The sequence below is a fragment of the Dipodomys spectabilis genome, unplaced genomic scaffold, assembly GCF_019054845.1.
Source record: "Dipodomys spectabilis isolate Male_0828 unplaced genomic scaffold, ASM1905484v1 ptg000783l, whole genome shotgun sequence".
NCBI classification, from domain to species: domain Eukaryota; kingdom Metazoa; phylum Chordata; class Mammalia; order Rodentia; family Heteromyidae; genus Dipodomys; species Dipodomys spectabilis.
Window position 1 is genome coordinate 27,231,630 of NW_024871460.1, and position 17,762 is coordinate 27,249,391.

The following is a 17,762-nucleotide window of genomic DNA, read 5'->3' on the forward strand; positions in this document are numbered from 1 at the left end:
ATTTGGGGAGGGGAAGGGAAAAAACAAATAGTTTAAATAGGGATACAGGTTGACCCATTGTAACAATGAGATGTACAAGACACTATGTTGAAAAATGAACTTTACAATTTAGGTGGGGGGAGGAGGTAATGTAGTTGTGGAGGTGGGAGGGAAGGGATGGTAGGGAAAAAAAACAAAGGAGGAGGCAACAATGCTTGATAAGAAATGTACTCATTACCTTGCTCATGTAACTATAACTCCTCCGTACAGTATTTTCACAATAAAAACATATATATAAAAAGCTCAAAAAACATTTTGACCCATAGAATTTAGAATCATTTAAAAATGTTCGCTTTTTTACCTAAATAGATATTGTGGTTTGACTTGGAACAACAGATAACCCAAATAAAGTGTTAAAAACTTCCACAAAACTAACAACAAATTGATGGCTAAATATCACCATCCCAGATTCACATTCAATGAATATATGGAAGTTCCTCGTGTGTGTGTGTGTGTGTGTGTGTGTGTGTGTGTGTGTGTGTGTTAAAGCTTCTCAGGTGATTCTAATATGCAGCCAGAAATTAAGAACTAGTAAATGACTGTAATATACATCAGCAGAGATAAACAGTAGAATAAAATATCAAAAGAGCCAAAGGCTATGGAATGAAGACCTGTGAAGTCTGGAGATAAAACTTGACTTAATTAGGTAGAGAGTGAGGGAAAAATTAGACTTAATCAGGAGAGATATTGATTGGATCTGTGCTTTACAGGATATTAATCTGGCTCCTTTGTGTGTTTTTACTTTATTAGCTGCACATTTCCTTATCTGAGCAGCTAGTATAGACCCTTCCTTTTGACAACTGCTCATCAAATGATAATTATAAAAAATATCTTAAAAACAACAGACCAGCCAACCTATCAAATGAATACTAGTCATTCTAATCACTGAGAAGAAACGTTGCTGAGCTTGAATGTTAAGTTACTAAGTTAACAAACATTATTTGTTCCTGCTATTGTCTGAGGAATTGCACACATATTTTGGCATCAAGTGCAGTTTAAGTCTTGTTCCTTTAACCTGCTTGGGTCTCCCAGTCCTCATAGTCAGCTCTGTAAGTGGTAATATTTTTCTGACAGTTTCATGGTATCAAGAAAAGGTGATGAACAAGACTTTCTCTGATTATAAATGAGGAAGATAAGAATAATCAGCAGTCATCATTCAAAAGCAGGGAGCTATTTGCAAGACTTCAGTAAAAACATTCTTTGTCTCTTTGATGACAATACAGCACGTTTGCTAGATCCATTTGGACCTTTCCTGGCCCTTTGCCTATTACCTCTAATGAGCTATCAAAAACGAGATGTAAATCATTAAAGGATCCACTTATTTTTCTGATTTCTGCATGAACTCCATGGTGTGCTTAGCTGACTTCCCTTTATGATGGAAATGTAATGTTCACGGAAGGAGGGCTTCTGAAAAATGGATGACAGCTACATTCTCATTCATGGCCAAATTCAATAGGCGCCACAAAGTGGCAACCAAATGTATTTTTAGTTTTCTCTTTCTCTAGACAGCGTGAATTTTTGAAAACTGTTTTCACACATCACTTTCCTGAAACACAGATGCTATACTGCTGTGTGTAGTATTCGTTATAAACAGGAGACAGCAGACGTGAAGGAGGAAATACATCTTCTCACCAAAGTATTTGTAGAAAAGGCCTGGAAAGAGGAGAGTGGGGAGAAATAAGAGAAAGAAAGAAACAAAGAAATGTAATGCAGGATCATGGCTCTCAGGCTTCCATGGTATGACTGATACAAAGTTATTTCTAGCATTGCAAAGATGATGATCATGTGCAGCTGTATTGTATTTCAACCCATCTCTGCCTTCTAGAGGAACTACTATTGATACCATTTCCGACAGCCAGGAATCTATCTTATTTCTATTTGAAGTCTAAAGAGGGCTATCATTTTGAGCAATGACTTGGGAGTCTTTCAGCCAGGTTAATGGACATCTCTGCTGCATTTGGAACCGAGGATCGAAAGCTTATTCTCTGGAGAATTGTTTCCAGCATGTATGTACTGACTAAAGACAGGAACTACCTCTTCTGGGGAAAGGAAGTTTCCTCCTTGCTCTCCAAAAGCATCCAGCGCAACAATTGAGCTCTAGGTTCAATTAGAAAGAGGCTTCATTTACTAATGGCAATGGACACATGGAGGAGTGTATGGAGTAGCCGCAAGGCCAGTGTACTAAGCAACTTGATAGAGGAATTTTGGGATGTTAGCAGCCCTGTCCTTCAAACTTGCCCTCCAAATAATCCTTAATTGTGTGCTTCCTGAGAAGCCTAGTTCCTTCAGAAGTTTACTTGTTTTCCCTTTTATCAGTTGTTTTGATGACAGTTTTATTAATGTATATGACTTACAGAAAATAATGAGTTTCACTGACTTTATGTTATTGTTGTTGATCATGAGGCTTGAACTCTAGGCCTGGTGCTGTCCCTCAGCTCTTTAGCTCAAGGCGAGCACTCTACTACTTAAGCCAAAGCACCACTTCCGGTTTTCTGGTGGTTAATTGGAGGTAAGAGTCTCATGGACTTTCCTGCCCAGGCTGGTTTGGAACCTTGCTCGTCAAATCTCACCCGAATAGCTAGGATTACAGGCATGAGCTAAAAGCACCCATGCTCACTGTGACATTTTCATGCATGTATATAATGGGCTATGGCCATATTCACAGTGTCAGTTAGCCTTTGATGCTTGGGCTATGGCTGGTATATTTCTTTTGTTGACATGGGCCATATGTTAAAATTTTAATTTTCTTCTGACATTCACTGAGTTCCGGCTCCATTCCAGGCAACTGACAGGCATAGCTTGCCTAGTTTAGGAGATGTCCTTTGGTTGACAGGACATATGCAACCTAAAGATACACTATTTGCGCAGATCATTCTAACACAGTAAGACAAGCAACAACAGAATTTTGCAGTGAGGGCTGAGAGAAGACAGTTCTCTCCATCACTCTCTGTCCTGTGAAACCATTATGGCAAGATGAGGGCACAAAGCTTACAAATAGCGCAGTCCAAAGCTATTAACCAGAATGGCTGTTTTTCTGTGAAATATTTTTTCCCTGTAGAAAAATAGTGTCTCTGAGGCTACTGTGCGAATAAAATTAAACTCTCATCTGCTTGCTCATTTCACATAGAGTTCCTCCATCTTGAAAAAAGCAAAGAATCCTCAAATCTCAGAGTCCTCCATTAACTCCATATATTATGACATGATTATCTTCCATCCTTATCTTTCTCATGGGCAAGCTTGCTCATCTATGAAGAACTATTTTTTGCACCATTTTTTGTGCAAAAAAAAATCAGCAAACACAAAGCATGGAGAAAATGTTCAAGAAAGTTAGCCATTGATGACTCTACTATCCTACTAGTAAAATAAATAAATAAACAAAACATAGAAACTTAATATAATTTGTGCAGTTCATTGTCTGTATGTAAACCGTGATGATGTCTGTTATTGGCTTTGTAGTCAATGGGCCTGGACAATATTGACTTCTTTCTTGTTGAATCTCGTATGTTGACATTCGGATCATATTTCTCTTCTTCCTCATGGATCCTTTTCATTTCCCTAGCCTTCTAAATGTTGTTTTCTAAATTGTGTTCCTGGTTCACTTTTTCCTTTCTTGTCTCTCCTTGTTTTCTTGTTTTTTTTTCCCCCTTCTGTATGTCAACACTACCCAATCTCATGATTTTCACATGTCTGTAGCAGGTGACTATGTAGCCTAACTAATGCTTTCTTCCTTATGGACATTTCTTAGACATTTCAAATTGAATGTGTCTAAAAATAAGTTCATCTTTTTTCTAATTAGCCTATATTCCATATTTTGTCAAACAGTATCACCCTTCACCAATCCTTCCATTGAGAAATCCAGGACTAATCTTAGCCTCCTTTCTCTCTTTCTTCCTTCCATCGCTATTTCCTTTACAGCCTTCACCATATCCGATCAGTTGCAATGATTATCCTTAGCATGCACCCTCTCCTCCCCATCCCCTTTGCCACAACATGAGACCAAAGTCTGGCATTGCTCACCAGGAGCAGTGCCCCAATGCCTCTCTGGCTTCCTTGTTATCTATCTGGTCTCCCAATCCTCACAATCACACTTTCCAAACTGAGGCATGCACAACAAAATGGTGGGACAAAGGACAAATGGGGAACCAATGCAACAGCAGTACTCACAAGACAGTATATTGGAAGTGATCTGTACAACTGGGGAAGTGGAGGGAGGGAAAGTGGGAGAAAAAATGATGGAAGGGGTAACTAGTTTGACAACAAATGTACTCACTACCTTACGTATGTAACTCCTCCATATATCACCTTAACAATAAAATTAAGAAATAAAAATAAAATGCACATCTAAGTGTAGCACACACCTGCTTCCAATCCGTCAGAAGCTCACTAAAGCCTGCAAAATAAAATCACTTTTGATGCACCTTCTTTTGCCATTTTCCTCTTGCTCCTACCCCAGCCTTAACGTTCTAACCACACAGAATTGCTAGAATAGAATAGAATAGTAAGGCAGACAATTTATGACATCCAAAAACGCTGGGCTCAAATCCCAGCCTAGCTTTTTATTATCTTTGGATAATACCAAGGCATGTCATTTGGCTTCTATTTTTTTTCTCAACTTTCAAATAAAAATAGGAATGGTACCTACTTCATAGGGTTTAGATGAGGCTTCAGTTAAATAATGCATGCAAGACATTTAGTATGGTAACTTGCACAAAAATAATGCTCCAAAATTGTGCTACTTATCATCATGTGCAGATCCCTAAATATGTGTTATTCCTCCTCCTTGTTCCTGGGCCATTGTCCTTCGTATTATCTGGCTAGAATGCATGTCTTTCTTAATCAGCCTGCCCATCATTTAGTTGAGTATTAAGAATTTGGCTCAGGCTTTATTTCCTCTCCAGAGATGCTTCCCTGTTCTTTCCCCTCCCACCAATTTCCAGAGCCTGATTGCGCTCTCCTTCTCTTTCTCTCTCTCCGTGTGTGTGTGTGTGTGTGTGTGTGTGTGTGTGTGTGTGTGTTTCTATAGCACTCTCCACAATCACCTTTCCTGACCCTTATGAGATCTAAAAGAATCAGACTTTAGTATCCTCTCTGCCTGCTTGAACTCTGCCATGCTATTTTTCATCATCTTGTACCTGGGAAAATGTTAGACCTCTGACAGGCACTCAGCACATATGGGATGAAAAAACACAATGATTAAATAAACATTATCCTGAATATAAACATTGGAGTAAGAGAATAAATGTGTCAGCTGTTTTCTTGTGAGCGGCTAATTCCATGAAGTGATGATGCTGATGAAATGATACAGTGTAATCCCAAACACTCAGGAGGTTGAAGCAAGAAAATAACAAGATTAAGTCTATATAACAAGACCTTTCTCAAACTAAGGAATATGGATAGGGAATTATGAAATTCTTCCTTACTAGCCCCTGTCTAAGAAAGTGAACTTTCAAATTCATTTGAAAGAATTGTCAATCTTCAAAAGGAATAAATTTCTTTAAGTTTAAAATAATCCTTTAGGGGCTGAGAAGGTGGCTCAGTAGTAGAGCACTTGTCTTGCATGCCTGAGGCCCTAGGTTTGATTCCTCACCACCACATAAGCAAAAAGAAAAAAGCCAGAAGTGGCACTGTGGCTCAAGTGGTAAAACGCTAGCCTTGAGCTGAAGAGCTGAGGGACAGCACCCAGGCCCAGAGTTCAGACCCCACAACCAGACCAAAAAATAAATAAATAAATAAAATAAAATAATCCTTTAACTTTAATAAGTTCTTTTTCAGTTTTCTTGTTAGAAGAGATTTTATTTTCATTAGTTCAGGCCACTATAAAAAAATATCACACACTGAGTGGATTGAGTAATAAAAATTAATTTTCTCACAGTTCTGGAGCCTAAGAAGTCCCAGATCAAGATGCTGGCCAATAAGGTTCCTGGTAAGAGCTTCATTCTGACTTGCAGATAGTCTTTCTTGTTCTGTCTTCACCTGGCCCTTCCTTTATGTATCTGCAGGGAGAAAACTTGCTTGTGACTCTTGTTCTTTTTATATAGATGCCAACCCTATCAGGTTAGTCTCCTCCCCTTTTCCCCACCATTAACCTTGATTATTTTTCATTAGCCTAGTTACAATACATTAAAACTAAGAGTTGAGGTTTCACCAGATGAATTTTGGGGATATATAATCTATAAAAGTTATCAAAATTGTTATCATACACACAGAGAGATAGAGAGACAGAGACACAGAGAGAGACAGAGATAGAGAATATACTGGGTTTTACAAAGGCTCTTCCACTGCTGAACTGTATGACTGTGGGTAAATCACTTCCTCTATCTCTGTCTCAGTTTCTTTCTCTGAAAGTAGAAATGATAATAGCATTTTCCTCATGGAGAGTAATAAAGATTAAATGAACTATCTGAGCTCTACTTTCAAATAATTACCCAATAATGTTAATTATCACTAATATCTGTAATAAGCAGTTACAAAAATCCCTTCGTAGTTATATGTGACTATGAACAAGGGAAAAAAGACACACTTTTTATACTTCAATTGAATATTTTAATATTTCCTTTTAAAGAGGAGTGATAAGTTTACTTATTTCCAATCATCCTCACAAGCCCAGCCATCTACCAGTCCTGTAGTTCTGAAATTTATAACTCCATTTGACTGTATTTCTGCCAATCATCCTTGAAGTACCTCATTTCAAGAGCTATCATCTCTTCCAGAGATACCTACTATCTCATGCTTTCTTATGCTATTAGTGTGCTAACCCAGTTGGAGTACTAGCCCTAAAACATATTGATTTAAAGAATGGCCAATAGATACATGAAGAAATGCTCAACATATCTAGCCATAAAAGAAATGCAAATAAAAACTAAATTGAGATTCTACCTTGCCCCAGTTAGAATAGCCATTATCAAGAAATCTAAAAATTCATATGGAACAATAAAAGACCACGAATAGCAAAAATGATCCTTAACAGAAAGAACAGTGCTGGAGGAATATTAACACCAAATTTCAAACTCTACTACAAAGCCATAGTAATCAAAACAGCTTGGTACTGGCACAAGAACAGACCTCAGGACCAATGGAATAGGATTGAAAACCCAGAAATGAACCTACAGACCTATAGCCATCTAATCTTCGATAAGGGAGCTAAAACAATAGAATGGAAGAAAGACAGCCTCTTCAGTAAATGGTGCTGGCAAAATTGGTTAACTACTTGTAGAAAACTAAAGCTAGATCCTTATATATCACCCTGCACCAGAATCAACTCCAAATGGATCAAAGACCTTGGAGTCAAAGCAGACACTCTGAAACTATTACAGGATGGAATAGGAGAAACCCTAGGTCTCCTTGGTACAGGCTGAAATTTTCTTAATAGAGACCCAGAAACACAACAAATGAAAGAAAAGTTTGACAAATGGGATTGCATGAAATTGCAGAGCTTCTGCCTGGCAGAGGACATAGTAGCAAGATCAATAGGAAAGCCACGAATTGGGAGAAGATCTTCACTAGCCATACAACGGACAAGAGTCTCATATCTAAAACATACCTAAATCCCCCTACAACAAATCTTCAAAGAAACAACTGCCCAATAAATAAGTGGGCTAAAGACTTAAAGAGAAACTTCTCTGAAGAGGAAAGAAGGATGGTCAATAGAAACATGAAGAAATGCTCAACCTCTCTAGCTATAAAAGAAATGCAAATCAAAACAACATTGAGATACCACCTCACCCCAGTTAGAATGGCTATAATCAAGAACTCGACAATAGATCCTGGAAGAGATGTGGACAGAAGGGAACCTTACTACATTGTTGGTGGGAGTGGAAACTTGTTCAACCACTTTGGAAAGTAGTATAGAGGTTCCTCAAAAGGCTCCACATAGAGCTCCCCTATGACCCAGCAATCCCACTTTTGGGCATTTACCCAAATGATCACAAACAAGACTATACTAAAGCTACCAGCACAACTATGTTTATTGCAGCATTATTTACCATAGCTAAGATATGGAACCAACCCAGATGCCCCTCAGTAGACGAATGGATCAAGAAAATGTGGTATCTATACACAATGGAATTCTATGCCTCCATCAGAAAGAATGACATTGCCCCATTTGTTAGGAAATGGAAAGACTTGGAAAAAATTATATTAAGTAAAGTAAGCCAGGCCCAAAGAACCTAGGTCCCATGGCTTCCCTTATTTGCAATAACTAGTATATGTCTGAGTCAAGCAGAAAAGGTCAGATGAGTTGATGTTAGGGGAATGAACCCCAAGATAAGTGTTCAAATGTTTTTTTTTCTTTCATGCAATTGTTTCTAACATATTTATAAGATTATTTCTATGTTGCTTTGTATGTCCCTCCCCCATGGTTTAACCCATGCTTTCACTGTATTTGATGTTGGTATAATTTGTGGAGGGGAAGGGAAAAAACAAATCGTTTAACTAGGGATACAGGTGGACCCATTGCAACAATGAGATATACAAGGCGTTATGTCGAAAAACGAACTTTACAACTTTGGTGATGGTGGGGAGGATAAAGTAGGAGGAGGTGTGGGGGGGTATGGGAAGGGATGGGAAGGGGAAACAAAGAGGAGGCTACAATGCTTGACAAGAAATATACTCGTTATCTTGCCCATGTAATTGCAACTCCTCTGTACGGTATTCTCACAATTAAAAAAAAAAAATAAGACGGGCACCGGTGGCTCATGACTGTAATCCTAGCTACTTAGGAGGCTGAGATCTGAGGATTGCAGTTCAAAGGCAGCCTGGGGAAGGAAACTCCATGAGACTGTTACCTCCAATAAACCAACAGAAAATTGGAAGTGGAGCTATAGCTCAAGTGGTAGCGTGCTAACCTTGAGCTGAAGAGCTGAGGGACAGCGCTCAGGCCCAGAGTTCAAGATGATGAAAACTTTAAAATCTTGAAAAGGAAATTAAAACAGAACTTAGAAAATGGCAAAACCTCCCATGCTACTGGATTGGAAAAATTAATATCGTGAAAATGGCAATACTTCCCAAGGCTATCTACAAATTCAACGCGATACCTATCAAAATTCCAACCTCATTCTTCAAGGAAATAGAAGAGGCAATCCAAAAATTCATATGGAACAATAAAAGACCCCGAATAGCAAAAACGGTCCTCAACGGAAAGAACACTGCTGGAGGAATATCAACACCAAATTTTAAACTCTACTATAAAGCCATAGTAATAAAAACAGTTTGGTATTGGCGTAAGAACAGACCTCAGGACCAATGGAATAGAATTGAAAACCCAGAAATGAACCTACAGACCTATAGCCATCTAATCTTCGATAAGGGAGCTAAAACAATAGAATGGAAGAAAGACAGCCTCTTCAGTAAATGGTGCTGGCAAAATTGGTTAACTACTTGTAGAAAACTAAAGCTAGATCCTTATATATCACCTTGCACCAGAATCAACTCCAAATGGATCAAAGACCTCGAAGTCAAAGCAGACACTCTGAAAACATTACAGGATGGAATAGGAGAAACCCTAGGTCTCCTTGGCTCAGGCTGAAATTTTCTGAATAGAGACCCGGAAACACAACAAATCAAAGAAAGGTTGGACAAATGGGATTGCATGAAGTTGCAGAGCTTCTGCATGGCAAAGGACATAGCTAGCAAGATCAATAGAAAGCCCACTGATTGGGAGAAGATCTTCACTAACCATACAACAGACAAGGGTCTCATATCTAAAATATACTTGGAACTCAAAAAATTAAACCACCCAACAACAAATCCTCAAAGAAACAACTGCCCAATAAATAAGTGGGCTAAAGACTTAAAGAGAAACTTCTCTGAAGAAGAAAGAAGGATGGCCAATAGACACATGAAGAAATGCTCAACATCCCTAGCCATAAAAGAAATGCAAATGAAAACAACATTGAAATACCACCTCACCCCAGTTAGAATGGCAAAAATCAAGAACTCTAACAACAACAGATGCTGGAGGGGATGTGGACAGAAGGGAACCTTACTTCATTGTTGGTGGGAATGTAAACTTGTTCAACCACTTTGGAAAGCAGTATGGAGGTTCCTCAAAAGACTTCACATAGAGCTCCCCTATGATCCAGCAATCCCACTTTTGGGCATTTACCCTAATGTTTACAAAAAAGACCACACTAAAGCTACCAGCACAACTATGTTTATTGCAGCATTATTTACCATAGCTAAGATATGGAACCAGCCCAGATGCCCCTCAGTAGACGAATGGATCAAGAAAATGTGGTATATATACACAATGGAATTCTATGCCTCCATCAGAAAGAATGACATTGCCCCATTTGTTAGGAAATGGAAAAACTTGGAAAAAATTATATTAAGTGAAGTAAGCCAGACCCAAAGAAACATAGGTCCCATGGTTTCCCTTATTTGCAATATCTAGTATATGTATGAGTCAAGCAGAAAAGGTCAGATAATGTGATGTTAGGAAAATGAATTCTTAGATGTGTATTTTAATGTTTTTTCATGCATTTGTTTCTAATGCATTTATAAGATTATCTCTTTGTAGCTTTGTATGTCCCTCCCCCACAGTATAACCCCTGCTTTCACTATATTTGATGTCAGTATAACTTGTAGAGGAGATGGGGAAAAACAAGTCGTTTAAGGATACAGGTGGACCTGTTGCAACAATGAGAAGTACAAATTGTCATGTCGAAAACGAGCTTTACAATGTTGGTGAGGGGGGGGGGAAGCGGGTAGGATTGGGTGGGGGGGGTCGGGGGGGAGACCGGGAAGGGATGTGAAGAGTAAACAAAGGAGGAGGCTGCAATGCTTGATAAGAAATGTATGCATTAACTTGCCCATGTAATTGTAACCCCTCTGTACAGTGTGTTCACAAAAAAAAAAAAAAAGACCCACGACCGACCAAAAAAAAGAAAAGAAAAGAAAAACAGCAAAAAAAAAAGTGTCTATGGGTGCTCACTAGACAATATTTTGATAATGAACTATGTAACCTGTGGGTGGGGTTTGGAGGGAAAAACTGGAAAAGAGTATGCAAAGGGGTGACATTATTAAAAAATAAATGTACTTATCTGACTTATATAAGTGTAGCCCTTATGTACATCAACTTTATAAAAACAATAAAAAGTTTATGAAGAAAAAAAAAAAAGAAATCTAATAACAATGGATGCTGGCAGTGATGTGGCCAAAAGAGAACCCTGTTACACTGTTGGTGGAAGTGAAATCTTGTTCAGCAATGCTGGAAAGCAATATGGAGGTTCCTCAAAAGACTAAACATAGAGCTCTCCAGCAATCCCACTCCTGTGCATTTATACAAATGATCACAAACGAGAACAAATGAAAGCTACCAGCAGAATCATGTTCATTTCAGCATTATTTATCATAGCTAAGATATGGAACCAACCCAGATGCCCCTCAGTAGATTTATGGATCAAGAAAGTGTGGTATATATACACAATGGAGTTTTATTTTACATCAGAAAGACATTGCCCATTTGTAAGGAAATGGAAACACCTGAAAAAAGTTAAATTAAGTGAAGCAAGCCAGACCCAAAGAAAATTTCTATACCCTTTGTCTTATATCCAATATGTGGAAGGGAAAGGGAATCACAGAAACAACAGGGCAAAGGATGAACTTATGCAAGAATGATACTCACTAGACACTATGTTGGGAATGAACTAACTATACAACTTGGGGGAGGGGAAAAAGAGGGTAACCATGCTTAAAAAGAAATGTACTACATTACCTTACTTATCTAACTGTAACCCCCTGCTCATCATGCTCATCATCTCTACCATAAAGATGCTAAAAAAATGATGATTTCTTTCCATTGCTCACAAATATTCAGTAGCCGTCAGTGACCTTGATCATGAACCCAAATATCCTTTGTGATCTCCTTCAGTCTTGTAAAATTGAGCTTTATCTCCTTGAGCTCATCTTCAAGATACATATTTATGCATGCATATTCACACACAGAGATACACACACACCTAAATTCACAGCATACATATGCACACATGTTTGTATGCACAGACACATGCACACATACATGCTCCTTTTGATAAGGTTCCTTACCTTCATGATTTATGTCTCCAGTTACATCTCCTATCATGCTTTAGGTATTTAGATGAGAGCTCACTTTCTTTGTGAAGCTGTAGGCAGCTCTTTCTAACTCCAAATTTTTCCTTCCAAAGTATTTGAACTGTGAAAGCTGCCTGCTATTAGTTCTGTGGACTATAAACTCAGAAAAGGCAGTAGTTGGTTTACTTGTTTTCTTTCCAATGTATATTAGAAATTGAATACTTTGTAGTGGCTTGGCAAACATGGTTGAATAAAAATCTATTACATAACAAATTGCCATATTTATTCTATTCTATTAAAACTTTAAATTCAGCACATCAGGATCTCATATAAAAAGGATTATTTTCATTAGAGAAGTTATGTATGAGTTTCTTTCATGGGAATAATGCAGAAGGAAGATCTTATAACCTAAATGTTGCAATATACCATTAAATAGTTTTCCCTAGGCTAAAATGTACTGAGCTATTGAACTTTGCTTTCAGAAGCATTTATGAAATATAATGTTAGTTTTAGCAAAAGACAAAACAGATTAAGGGCAAATGCTGTGATTTGGATATAGTATTCCCCACAAGATTCATATTGAAAGTCAATTCCCAGTAGGGTCTTGAGGGGTATTCGACTTTTCAGAGATAATTAAGTGTGGGGCTCTACCTCATGAAGATATTAATGTAGTTCCCTTAAGAGCGGGTTAGTTGTTCCAAGGCTAGCTTAGTCCTCATGGGAATGGTTTAGTTACTGAGAATACAGATTTTTGTACAGCAAGCATTACACCTCCTCTGAGTCTCTTTCATACCTATGCATATTCTGCCTGCACCTGCATACCCTTCTGTCTTTCTGCTGAGTTGAAGCTGTATGAATCCCTTACCAGAGTTAAGAAGATGCCAGCACCTTCCCAGCTTGAAGAGTTGTGATCCCACATAAGTCCCTTTTACACAATATTTTTTACCCAAACTCAAATATTTTGTAATAGAAACAGAAAACAGAATAAGGCAGTCAACAAACAGAATGCATTTCACATATCATCATTTCCTGCAGCAAGAAGAGATTTGCATCCTGTTGAGGGAAGTGAATAAATTACCACTGGGGAAGGCAAGCAGTACTTTGTGCTAAAGTTAGAATGCTTTGTTTCTAGGACTTCCCTTTAAAGTATAAGCAAAGAGCTTCACAAAGATGATGTCTTAGCCGAGTTTGCCTAGAAAGTAGAATCTAAGGCAAAGTTTGCACAGTCATTGTATTGAAAAATATAGTCCCTGAGCTGCCTAAGTGATGGAAGAGGAAGTTAGGCAGAAAAAAGAAGAAAATAAGCACTTATCTCGGGGCCATCGTTTTATGAGAAAATACAACTGGGTCATGCTAGATTTGTCTGCCAACTGTGTAGATCTACTGTACCTGAAGACTCTTGGGGTTAGGGAAAGAGGAAGAAAACTCTCCTGTCAACTCCTTCTCCTCCTTTGTCTTTCCCTGTCCTGTTTCCAGCTCTCACCTTCTTCTGTTAGGGAGCACATTTCTTTTCTTCTAGATTGTATTATATGGCTCATCATCCAGGCAGACTAGGACAGCCAGATCCAAACACCTCCACACATAATCCCAAGCTTTGTGCTCCACATGGGTCTGGAAAGAATAAAGGGAAGCAGAACTTCCGAAGAATCTTTGAATCTGACTTGACTGTGTCTTCCCTATGAAGCTATCCCCACATGACACTTGCCTTTTAGGGATCTAAATTGGCCCCAGGGCTAATAGGGTGAGCAAGTACAAGGGTAATCTCTGTACTCTCTTGAGAAATATCCATCAGGTAGTCTAGGGCCTGGCAGGATTGAACTAAGGGCAGAGCTACCTATTTTTAAATTTTTCATTATAAGGAATAAATTTTGATAGATTCTAAAATGAATATTTGCAGCAAGACATAATTTGCAGCAAGATATAATATATGCACGTATATAAAGAGAACATGTTTGATGTATGTCTGATGTATGTGTGTGTGTGTGTGTGAATGTGTATGTGTGTGCACATGTGTAATATTCCAGAGATATTAGGGTAAAAATATTAGCAAAATACAAAATACATCATGTTGATGTATTTCAAGTGATCTTTTTAGTCTTTTCTTAATATTTTCTTATGTTTAAACATTTATGAGCTAGGCACCAGTGGCTCATGCTTGTAATCCTAGCTACTCAGGAAGGTGAGATCTGAGGATTGTGGTTCAAAGCCAGCCCTGGTAAGAAAGTGAGACTCTTATCTCCAATTAACCACCAAAAAACTGGAAGTGGTACTATGGCTGAAGTGGTAGAGTACTCGCTTTGAGCTGAAGAGCTCAGGGACAGTGCCTAGGCCCAGAGTTGAAGACCTACAAGTGACAAAAAAAAAAAAAAAAGAAGAAGAAGAAGAAGAAGAGAAAAATGTCCTTTCTGGTCTTCCATGTTATGGTAGGTCTACTCTGACTCTAATCTCTAAAGGTTGGTATACATATGGCCATGTGCACAAAGAAAGAGACAAAGACAGACAAAAAGAGACTTCATTCTATCCTCTAGGAAATTATTATCGCACACAGATTCCTTCAGTGAAGAATTTACCCCAGAACAACAAACTGGAAATATGGATATGTTAAAAGTACACTAATAGGTACAGATATGCCCCCATGCTACCTACCTGTTTCAGGTACTTTGGCTGTGCTACAGAAAAGGTCTGAAGGATCTTCATATTAACCCTATCCTTTCCCTTTCTCATACGTGACTCCCTCCACTTCTCCAGTACCTTACCACTCCACACCTCCAGGTGTGGAGCTCAAGGTCCCAGCTCACATGTCATACCATCTGTAAATCCTTCCCTGAGCAATGAAACCTTTTTGCTATTGGCTGTGATTCTTAAAATTCAGATCCTTTCCTCAACATCTCCATACAATTCATACTATTAAATATTGTCAGAAATTCCAAAGAAAATTTAATTTGCTTACCTAAAGCATGGATAACTAGGTTTTCAGTTCTAAGTGTTTGAATTTTATTTGATTTCATTTTATTTGACAGGAACGTATTATGCCTGAAAATGATATTTGGTTACAATAGGAGACAGTATGATAATAAAAAAATTCTTAAGTATTGAAGCTGAAGAAAGAAATGGCATAGTGATTTTTAAAGACTTACAGTCTGTAGTAGGTTCTTGCTCCAAATTCTATTGGTACCTATGTGAGTCAGCTTTCTGTCACTCTAACAAAATTCTCAAAATAATCCATTTAAAAAGAAAAGCTTATTTTGGCTCACAGTTTTAGAAGCTCCACTGCCATTGGGCCTGTGGCAGCATACTACATCATGATGGGAGTGTGTGGTGGAGGAACTTCTTACCTCATGGCAGCCAGGAAGCAGCATCTTCTCCAAGGTCATGCTCCAGTGATCTCGTTTTTACTCACAGACCCCACTCTTAAAATTCCCATCACCTTCCCATGGCACCAAAATTTGACAACCAAGCCATCAGCAAGACGGCCTTTTAGGCGACATTCTAAATCCTAACAATTATAGTAATTTCAAAGGACAGAAAGCAGAGCACACTCCACTCTATTACTCCCAACGGAGACAGGGGAGAAATGAGAAATGAGAGGCTGTGAGACAAAGTCATCCTTTAGGGAAGCAATCAGGATTAATAACAAGCAAGTCACATGAACCATTTCTACCCTGAGAAGGACAGAAATTTGTCCTCTGGTTGCAGGGGTTTGCTTTTACCTCCCATAGTACTTCAAACAATGCCATAACCATAACACCAAGTGTGTCTTATGGGATCTTATATATCACTGCCTTGGACCAAAAGACCCACTGTACATCTAAGAAGGTGCAGCAGCCAGTACATGATGATGAGATCTAGTGCCACGGCAGTGTGTCAACTCATAAATACCATATTTTATGAGCGTGAGGTACTCTTTTTTGGATACAATGAGTGCTGTATATCAATAACCCATAGGTGTATTGTGTCAGGAAACAGAGCATATTGGATCAGGAACTTAGGGCTAGAATTAGAAATAACTCCAGGCTCACCATTTTTCACAGAGCTTTGCTTGGGGAATTTGTGTTTCCCATCTCTATAATGTTAGGCTCTTTGACAATAAAGATTGTAGGAAGGGAAAATCTTCACCACAGGAATCAGTACAATTCTCACTAAACATAAATCTGTAGCTGCTACTTTCATACTTTGGGACCATTATTTCAATAGAAGAGTTATTGTGTGGATTAATAAGAGAAGATTGCATTGGTATTCTGTAATACAGGCATGGAGAAATATGCTTGGTGCACAAAAAATTATGTAGTAGAGATATATCTTATATCTCTAGGTATAGTTTCATGTTTATTTTTTTCCTGGTACCAGGATTTGAACTCCAGATCCCATGCTTATACAGTTTGCTTGCTCAGCTGATATTTTACCATTTGAGCCATATATCCAGATCAATTTTTTACTGGTTATTTTGGTGCTGTAATCTCATTGATTTTTCTTTCTGGGTTTGGATCTCCTTCTCCTGAATAACAAACACAGCTAAGGACATAGCAATCAATGGCTCAGAACACTCGGAGATATGGGTTTAAGTTATCAATGTGACCAACCATAGCATTAGAAGCATAAGCTAAAGGTGACAAAAGAATCAGCATAGAGGAGGAGGATGGTGAATTTCAGTTGCTTCTTCAGAACCAATAGCAGTCGCAGGTATGTCCTTTGTCTCAATGATCTGATTTTGAGATTATCCAGAAATTGTGACTAGAAAGAAGCCAGAAGAAGGTATGAGTATATCCAGAAAACCATGAAAGAGGTAAATGAATCTGAGTGGTGTGTGGTTTGCTACAGCAACTGTTGCTTCTGTGCTTTATCAGTGCACCTATATCCCAGGTGTTGACTGGAAAAACTTTGCCGATAATACCCTTCTCATCTAGTGATATTTGACTTGTAGACCTGATCTTCCATTAAAAATGGCTGATATCTAATGACTGATATGTGGAAATCCACTATTCAATCTCTCTCTTACCTTTTAGATTTGAAGTGCCCAACAATAGGCTCATGTGCTGAAGGCTTGGCCCCCAGATAGTGGATTCAGTCATTAAGAGGTAAATGAATTAATCCAGTGACACCTTAATATTTCAGTAACATTCAAATGTGATGGAAACATTGGAGGGAGGCCTATTTGGACAAAGTAGATCACTAAAGTAGGTCCTTGTGGAGTACAGCTTGTTTCCAGCTCATTTCTCTGTCTCTTTCTGCTTCCTGAACATTATGAGGTGAGTAACTTTGTTCTGCGATGACTTTCTGATCGCATCACTACACCCAGAATCAATACTTAGCCAATCATAGACTGAAACCTTTAAAACTGAGAGCAAAAATATATCTACCCTGCTTTAAAATTGTTTGTATGGTGACTTTAGGGCAATGAAAGATTAACATACATCCTTTTCTCTGGAATGAGATTAGGAGATCAGGCTGAGGAGTCCAGGCTTCTTAATCCACAGCTTTACTCCTGTGATCACCCTTACTTATCTCTCTTGAGAGCACCCTCTCTATGAATCTTTCACATAAATGTTCCCTTGAGGGCTCTGAGCCTAAGATGTGACAGAAGACCAGTTCCAACAAAATGTTAATGCTTTGATACTGGATAACCTTTAGATTATTTCATCTTAAATCTCAGATTCCTGAGCCAGGTATGTACCATT